The following is an 11,235-nucleotide window of genomic DNA, read 5'->3' as shown; positions in this document are numbered from 1 at the left end:
TACACAGGTACAGTAACAACCTGGGACGTAACCTATATGATACACAGGTACAGTATAGTAACAACCTGGGACGTAACCTATATGATACACAGGTACAGTAGAGTAACAACCTGGGACGTAACCTATATGATACACAGGTATAGTAACAACCTGGGACGTAACCTATATGATACACAGGTATAGTAACAACCTGGGACGTATCCTATATGATACACAGGTACAGTAACAACCTGGGACGTAACCTATATGATACACAGGTACAGTACAGTAACAACCTGGGACGTAACCTATATGATACACAGGTATAGTAACAACCTGGGACGTAACCTATATGATACACAGGTACAGTAGAGTAACAACCTGGGACGTAACCTATATGATACACAGGTACAGTAACAACCTGGGACGTAACCTATATGATACACAGGTACAGTAGAGTAACAACCTGGGACGTAACCTATATGATACACAGCTACAGTAACAACCTGGGACGTAACCTATATGATACGCAGGTACAGTAACAACCTGGGACGTAACCTATATGATACACAGGTACAGTAACAACCTGGGACGTAACCTATATGATACACAGGTACAGTATAGTAACAACCTGGGACGTAACCTATATGATACACAGGTATAGTATAGTAACAACCTGGGACGTAACCTATATGATACACAGGTACAGTAACAACCTGGGACGTAACCTATATGATACACAGGTACAGTATAGTAACAACCTGGGACGTAACCTATATGATACACAGGTACAGTATAGTAACAACCTGGGACGTAACCTATATGATACACAGGTACAGTAACAACCTGGGACGTAACCTATATGATACACAGGTACAGTAACAACCTGGGACGTAACCTATATGATACACAGGTACAGTAACAACCTGGGACGTAACCTATATGATACACAGCTACAGTAACAACCTGGGACGTAACCTATATGATACACAGGTATAGTAACAACCTGGGACGTAACCTATATGATACACAGCTACAGTATAGTAACAACCTGGGACGTAACCTATATGATACACAGGTACAGTAACAACCTGGGACGTAACCTATATGATACACAGCTACAGTATAGTAACAACCTGGGACGTAACCTATATGATACACAGCTACAGTAACAACCTGGGACGTAACCTATATGATACACAGGTACAGTATAGTAACAACCTGGGACGTAACCTATATGATACACAGGTACAGTAACAACCTGGGACGTAACCTATATGATACACAGGTACAGTATAGTAACAACCTGGGACGTAACCTATATGATACACAGGTACAGTATAGTAACAACCTGGGATGTAACCTATATGATACACAGCTACAGTAACAACCTGGGACGTAACCTATATGATACACAGGTACAGTATAGTAACAACCTGGGACGTAACCTATATGATACACAGCTACAGTAACAACCTGGGACGTAACCTATATGATACACAGGTACAGTATAGTAACAACCTGGGATGTAACCTATATGATACACAGCTACAGTAACAACCTGGGACGTAACCTATATGATACACAGGTACAGTATAGTAACAACCTGGGACGTAACCTATATGATACACAGGTACAGTAGCAACCTGGGACGTAACCTATATGATACACAGGTACAGTATAGTAACAACCTGGGACGTAACCTATATGATACACAGCTACAGTAACAACCTGGGACGTAACCTATATGATACACAGCTACAGTAACAACCTGGGACGTAACCTATATGATACACAGGTACAGTATAGTAACAACCTGGGACGTAACCTATATGATACACAGCTACAGTATAGTAACAACCTGGGACGTAACCTATATGATACACAGCTACAGTAACAACCTGGGACGTAACCTATATGATACACAGCTACAGTAACAACCTGGGACGTAACCTATATGATACACAGGTACAGTATAGTAACAACCTGGGACGTAACCTATATGATACACAGGTACAGTAGAGTAACAACCTGGGACGTAACCTATATGATACACAGGTACAGTAACAACCTGGGACGTAACCTATATGATACACAGGTACAGTAACAACCTGGGACGTAACCTATATGATACACAGGTACAGTAGAGTAACAACCTGGGACGTAACCCACAGTATAGCTACAGCTTAGTATGTAGCTATTGTCCGCATGTCACAGCAAACAACAGAATGTTGACGTACCTGGTGTGTTGTAGGGTGGAGGTTCTTTTCCATTTACGCTCATTGTCCTCTGCTTTCTGTGAGAGGGGTCAGAGGTTAGGTGTGTCTACCATTTATTTTTACCTTTATTTTACTAGGCAAGTCAGTTAAGAACAGGGACGTAAACAAATGCTTATTTTCAATGACGGCCTCGGAACAGAGGGTTAACTGGTCTAGGAACTGAGGGTTAACTGGTCTAGGAACTGAGGGTTAACTGGTCTAAGAACAGAGGGTTAACTGGTCTAGGCACAGAATGTTAACTGGTCTAGGAACAGAGTGTTAACTGGTCTAGGAACAGAGGGTTAACTGGTCTAGGAACAGTGGGTTAACTGGTCTTGGAACAGAGGGTTAACTGCCTGTTCAGGGGCAGAACAACAGATTTGTACCTTGTTAGCTCGGGGATTTGAACTTGCAACCTTACGGTTACTAGTCCAAAGCTCTAACCTCTAGCCTAACCTGCCGCACCAGGTGTGTCTACCATAAGCACTGTAACATCAACATCGTCCTCTGGAGCGAGCCAGGCTCGTCAGGACTGAATCAACCAATCATCATCTCTGAAACAAGACTTGAATCAGGTGTGTTTACAGCCGGGTCTAGAGTGAGAGGCTTCATAAGGGCAACAACAAACAAACAAAAATATTTCACAAATCATCTATAAGCGCTTGCGAACCTCTATAAATGGTGTATGAAGGGTGACATATGTACCATTTACAGGTTGAATTGCCAGATGTGACATACAGTGCTATGTTTACACACCATTTATAGAGGACAACACACACGTATAGGCGATTTGAGAAGCAGTTATATAGCGCTTTTGAAGCCTCTGTGTCGGCAACCGAAAAGCCTTGACACAGTTGTCATTGGTTTAAAAGGGGGACTGAAGTGAGGCCTTAGATATGAAGTCAGCCCCTGTAAAATGTGTGCCACTGCCTCCGTTAAACCTATGCAAGTCCAACCCAGGCTGACACAATGCAAGTCCAACCCAGGCTGACACAATGCAAGTCCAACCCAGGCTGATACAATGCAAGTCCAACCCAGGCTGACACAATGCAAGTCCAACCCAGGCTGATACAATGCAAGTCCAACCCAGGCTGACACAATGCAAGTCCAACCCAGGCTGACGTAATGCAAGTCCAACCCAGGCTGACGTAATGCAAGTCCAACCCAGGCTGACACAATGCAAGTCCAACCCAGGCTGACACAATGCAAGTCCAACCCAGGCTGACGTAATGCAAGTCCAACCCAGGCTGACACAATGCAAGTCCAACCCAGGCTGACACAATGCAAGTCCAACCCAGGCTGACGTAATGCAAGTCCAACCCAGGCTGACACAATGCAAGTCTAACCCAGGCTGACACAATGCAAGTCCAACCCAGGCTAACACAATGCAAGTCCAACCCAGGCTGACACAATGCAAGTCTAACCCCGGCTAATACAATGCAAGTCCAACCCAGGCTAATACAATGCAAGTCCAACCCAGGCTAACACAATGCAAGTCCAACCCAGGCTGATACAATGCAAGTCCAACCCAGGCTAATACAATGCAAGTCCAACCCAGGCTGACACAATGCAAGTCCAACCCAGGCTGACACAATGCAAGTCCAACCCAGGCTAATACAATGCAAGTCCAACCCAGGCTAATACAATGCAAGTCCAACCCAGGCTAATACAATGCAAGTCCAACCCAGGCTGATACAATGCAAGTCCAACCCAGGCTGACACAATGCAAGTCTAACCCAGGCTGACACAATGCAAGTCTAACCCAGGCTAATACAATGCAAGTCCAACCCAGGCTAATACAATGCAAGTCCAACCCAGGCTGACACAATGCAAGTCTAACCCAGGCTAATACAATGCAAGTCCAACCCAGGCTAATACAATGCAAGTCCAACCCAGGCTAATACAATGCAAGTCCAACCCAGGCTAATACAATGCAAGTCCAACCCAGGCTGACGCAATGCTCTATTCAGCCACAAGGTGGTGTTACAACACAAGGTACGGAGAACACACACACACACACACACACACACACACACACACACACACACACACACACACACACACACACACACACACACACACACACACACACACACACACAGTCACACATTCACTCCACAGCTGAAACCTGTCCTTCAGCATACTCCACAGACTAATAGTTATGGTAAGAATGAGCTGAACAAACCTCACTGTCCTGTAGTTATTTAGGGAGCGCCGTCTTGTGTCTTTTAAAAGGTTATAGGCGGGGCTTCACTAGTCTCAGTGCCAGTCTGTTCAGCTGACAGTCCTCTAAAGGTTATAGGCGGGGCTTCACTAGTCTCAGTGCCAGTCTGTTCAGCTGACAGTCCTCTAAAGGTTATAGGCGGGGCTTCACTAGTCTCAGTGCCAGTCTGTTCAGCTGACAGTCCTCTAAAGGTTATAGGCGGGGCTTCACTAGTCTCAGTGCCAGTCTGTTCAGCTGACAGTCCTCTAAAGGTTATAGGCGGGGCTTCACTAGTCTCAGTGCCAGTCTGTTCAGCTGACAGTCCTCTAAAGGTTATAGGCGGGGCTTCACTAGTCTCAGTGCCAGTCTGTTCAGCTGACAGTCCTCTCCTTATACTCCATGTCAGATGTTCAGCATTACGTGGAATGACGGCTAAACAGACTGGTGCCCAAACTTTAATTTAGAGAGCTATATTTTTGGGGGTTTCCGTTAGCTGTTACTATGGCAACATATACTCTGACTTCCTGAATTCCACAAAGAATAAACATTACAAAACAACCACGCGACTATGGGGCCAAATACAAAAACCGTGGACTATTTTAATACAGGGAATTTGTTCAAATACTTCTGGTCCCGTGAAATGAAGGGACGATGTACAAAAAGTGCTGTCATTTCTAAACGGTTCACCTGATACCGATGAAAATATACCCTCAAATTAAAGTCTGCGCTCTGACCTTTAACCTCATAGACATTGTATCATTTCAAAGTGCTGGAGTACAGAGCCAGAAACAACAACAAATGTGTCACTGTCCCAATACATTTGTAGCTCACTGTATCTGACCCCAATCCACAAACAGCAGAACATTTATACAGTGAGATGACTATCTATCCGATACCTGACTATCTATCCTATACCTGACTATCCATCCTATACCTGACTATCTACCCTATACCTGACTATCTATCCTATACCTGAATATCTATCCTATACCTGACTATCTATCCTATACCTGACTATCTATCCTATACCTGACTATCTATCCTATACCTGACTATCTATCCTATACCTGACTATCTATCCTATACCTGACTATCTATCCTATACCTGACTATCTATCCTATACCTGACTATCTATCCGATACCTGACTATCTATCCTATACCTGACTATCTATCCTATACCTGACTATCCATCCTATACCTGACTATCCATCCTATACCTGACTATCTATCCTATACCTGACTATCTATCCTATACCTGACTATCTATCCTATACCTGACTATCTATCTATCCTATACCTGAATATCTATCCTATACCTGACTATCTATCCTATACCTGACTATCTATCCTATACCTGACTATCTATCCTATACCTGACTATCCATCCTATACCTGACTATCCATCCTATACCTGACTATCTATCCTATACCTGACTATCTATCCTATACCTGACTATCTATCCTATACCTGACTATCTATCCTATACCTGACTATCTATCCTATACCTAACTATCTATCCTATACCTGACTATCTATCCTATACCTGACTATCTATCCTATACCTGACTATCTATCCTATACCTGACTATCTATCCTATACCTGACTATCTATCATATACCTGACTATCTATCCTATACCTGACTATCTATCCTATACCTGACTATCTATCCTATACCTGACTATCTATCCTATACCTGACTATCTATCCTATACCTGACTATCTATCCTATACCTGACTATCTATCCTATACCTGACTATCTATCCTATACCTGACTATCTATCCTATACCTGACTATCTATCCTATACCTGACTATCTATCATATACCTGAATATCTATCCTATACCTGACTATCTATCCTATACCTGACTATCTATCATATACCTGAATATCTATCCTATACCTGACTATCTATCCTATACCTGACTATCTATCCTATACCTGACTATCTATCCTATACCTGACTATCTATCCTATACCTGACTATCTATCCTATACCTGACTATCTATCCTATACCTGACTATCTATCCTATACCTGACTATCTATCCTATACCTGACTATCTATCCTATACCTGACTATCTATCCTATACCTGACTATCTATCCTATACCTGACTATCTATCCTATACCTGACTATCTATCCTATACCTGTCTAACTATCCTATACCTGACTATCTATCCTATACCTGACTATCTATCCTATACCTGACTATCTATCCTATACCTGTCTATCTATCCTATACCTGACTATCTATCCTATACCTGACTATCTATCCTATACCTGACTATCTATCCTATACCTGTCTATCTATCCTATACCTGACTATCTATCCTATACCTGACTATCTATCCTATACCTGTACTGAGAGGGAACTATCTATCCTATACCTGACTATCTATCCTATACCTGACTATCTATCCTATACCTGAATATCTATCCTATACCTGACTATCTATCCTATACCTGACTATCTATCATATACCTGACTATCTATCCTATACCTGAGGGAACTATCTATCCTATACCTGACTATCTATCCTATACCTGACTATCTATCCTATACCTGACTATCTATCCTATACCTGTCTATCTATCCTATACCTGTCTATCTATCCTATACCTGACTATCTTATCCTATACCTGACTATCTATCCTATACCTGACTATCTATCCGATACCTGAATATCTATCCTATACCTAACTATCTATCCTATACCTGACTATCTATCCTATACCTGACTATCTATCCTATACCTGACTATCTATCCTATACCTGACTATCTATCCTATACCTGACTATCTATCCTATACCTGACTATCTATCCTATACCTGACTATCTATCCTATACCTGACTATCTATCCTATACCTGACTATCTATCCTATACCTGACTATCCTATCCTATACCTGACTATCTATCCTATACCTGACTATCTATCCTGACTATCTATCCTATACCTGACTATCTATCCTATCCTGACTATCTATCCTGACTATCTATCCTATACCTGTCTATCTATCCTATACCTGACTATCTATCCTATACCTGACTATCTATCCTATACCTGACTATCTATCCTATACCTGACTATCTATCCTATACCTGTCTATCTATCCTATACCTGAAAATCTATCCTATACCTGACTATCTATCCTATACCTGTCTATCTATCCTATACCTGACTATCTATCCTATACCTGACTATCTATCCTATACCTGACTATCTATCCTATACCTGACTATCTATCCTATACCTGAATATCTATCCTATACCTGACTATCTATCCTATACCTGACTATCTATCCTATACCTGACTATCTATCCTATACCTGACTATCTATCCTATACCTGACTATCTATCCTATACCTGACTATCTATCCTATACCTGACTATCTATCCTATACCTGTCTATCTATCCTGACTATCTATCCTATACCTGACTATCTATCCTATACCTGACTATCTATCTATCCTATACCTGACTATCTATCCTATACCTGACTATCTATCCTATACCTGACTATCTATCCTATACCTGACTATCTATCCTATACCTGACTATCTATCCTATACCTGACTATCTATCCTATACCTGACTATCTATCCTATACCTGACTATCTATCCTATACCTGATCTATCCTATACCTATATCTATCTATACCTGACTATCTATCCTATACCTGACTATCTATCCTATACCTGTCTATCTATCCTATACCTGACTATCTATCCCTATACCTGACTATCTATCCTATACCTGACTATCTATCTATACCTGACTATCTATCCTATACCTATCTATCCTATACCTGACTATCTATCCTATACCTGACTATCTATCCTATATCTATCTATACCTGACTATCTATCCTATACCTGACTATCTATCCTATACCTGACTATCTATCCTATACCTGACTATCTATCCTATACCTGACTATCTATCCTATACCTGACTATCTATCCTATACCTGACTATCTATCCTATACCTGACTATCTATCCTATACCTGACTATCTATCCTATACCTGACTATCTATCCTATACCTGACTATCTATCCTATACCTGACTATCTATCCTATACCTGACTATCTATCCTACACCTGACTATCTATCCTATACCTGACTATCTATCCTATACCTGACTATCTATCCTATACCTGACTATCTATCCTATACCTGACTATCTATCCTATACCTGACTATCTATCCTATCCTATACCTGACTATCTATCCTATACCTGACTATCTATCCTATACCTGACTATCTATCCTATACCTGACTATCCTATACCTGACTATCTATCCTATACCTGACTATCTATCCTATACCTGACTATCTATCCTATACCTGACTATCTATCCTATACCTGACTATCTATCCTATACCTGACTATCTATCCTATACCTGACTATCTATCCTATACCTGACTATCTATCCTATACCTGACTATCTATCCTATACCTGACTATCTATCCTATACCTGACTCCTATACCTGACTATCTATCCTATACCTGACTATCTATCCTATACCTGACTATCTATCCTATACCTGTCTATCTATCCTATACCTGACTATCTATCCTATACCTATATCCTATACCTGACTATCTATCCTATACCTGACTATCTATCCTATACCTGACTATCTATCTATCCTATATCTATCCTATACCTGACTATCTATCCTATACCTGACTATCCTATACCTGACTATCTATCCTATACCTATACCTGACTATCTATCCTATACCTGACTATCTATCTATCCTATATCCTGACTATCTATCCTATACCTGACTATCTATCCTATGACTATCTATCCTATACCTGACTATCTATCCTATATACCTGACTATCTATCCTATACCTGACTATCTATCCTATACCTGACTATCTATCCTATACCTGACTATCTATCCTATACCTGACTATCTATCCTATACCTGACTATCTATCCTATACCTGACTATCTATCCTATACCTGACTATCTATCCTATACCTGACTATCTATCCTATACCTGACTATCTATCCTATACCTGACTATCTATCCTATACCTGACTATCTATCCTATACCTGACTATCTATCCTATACCTGACTATCTATCCTATACCTGACTATCTATCTATACCTATATCTATCCTATACCTGACTATCTATCCTATACCTGACTATCTATCCTATACCTGACTATCTATCCTATACCTGACTATCCTATACCTGACTATCTATCCTATACCTGACTATCTATCCTATACCTGACTATCTATCCTATACCTGACTATCTATCCTATACCTGACTATCTATCCTATACCTACTATCTATCTGACTATCTATCCTATACCTGACTATCTATCCTATACCTGACTATCTATCCTATACCTGACTATCTATCCTATACCTGACTATCTATCCTATACCTGACTATCTATCCTATACCTGACTATCTATCCTATACCTGACTATCTATCCTATACCTGACTATCTATCCTATACCTGACTATCTATCCTATACCTGACTATCTATCCTATACCTGACTATCTATCCTATACCTGACTATCTATCCTATACCTGACTATCTATCCTATACCTGACTATCTATCCTATACCTGACTATCTATCCTATACCTGACTATCTATCCTATACCTGACTATCTATCCTATACCTGACTATCTATCCTATACCTGACTATCCATCCTATACCTGACTATCTATCCTATACCTGACTATCTATCCTATACCTGACTATCTATCCTATACCTGACTATCTATCCTATACCTGACTATCTATCCTATACCTGACTATCTATCCTATACCTGACTATCTATCCTATACCTGTACTGAGAGGGAACTATCTATCCTATACCTGTCTATCTATCCTATACCTGACTATCTATCCTATACCTGACTATCTATCCTATACCTGACTATCTATCCTATACCTGTCTATCTATCCTATACCTGACTATCTATCCTATACCTGACTATCTATCCTATACCTGACTATCTATCCTATACCTGTCTATCTATCCTATACCTGACTATCTATCCTATACCTGACTATCTATCCTATACCTGTATCTATAGATCCTATAACTATCTATCCTATACCTGACTATCTATCCTATACCTGACTATCTATCCTATACCTGAATATCTATCCTATACCTGACTATCTATCATATACCTGTACTGAGAGGGAACTATCTATCCTATACCTGACTATCTATCCTATACCTGACTATCTATCCTATACCTGACTATCTATCCTATACCTGTCTATCTATCCTATACCTGTCTATCTATCCTATACCTGACTATTTATCCTATACCTGACTATCTATCCTATACCTGACTATCTATCCGATACCTGAATATCTATCCTATACCTAACTATCTATCCTATACCTGACTATCTATCCTATACCTGACTATCTATCCTATACCTGACTATCTATCCTATACCTGACTATCTATCCTATACCTGACTATCTATCCTATACCTGACTATCTATCCTATACCTGACTATCTATCCGATACCTGACTATCTATCCTATACCTGACTATCTATCCGATACCTGACTATCTATCCTATACCTGACTATCTATCCTATACCTGACTATCTATCCTATACCTGACTATCTATCCTATACCTGACTATCTATCCTATACCTGTCTATCTATCCTATACCTGACTATCTATCCTATACCTGACTATCTATCCTATACCTGACTATCTATCCTATACCTGACTATCTATCCTATACCTGA

The sequence above is a fragment of the Oncorhynchus masou genome, unplaced genomic scaffold, assembly GCF_036934945.1.
Source record: "Oncorhynchus masou masou isolate Uvic2021 unplaced genomic scaffold, UVic_Omas_1.1 unplaced_scaffold_690, whole genome shotgun sequence".
Classification (NCBI taxonomy): domain Eukaryota; kingdom Metazoa; phylum Chordata; class Actinopteri; order Salmoniformes; family Salmonidae; genus Oncorhynchus; species Oncorhynchus masou.
This window is presented reverse-complemented; position numbering follows the sequence as displayed.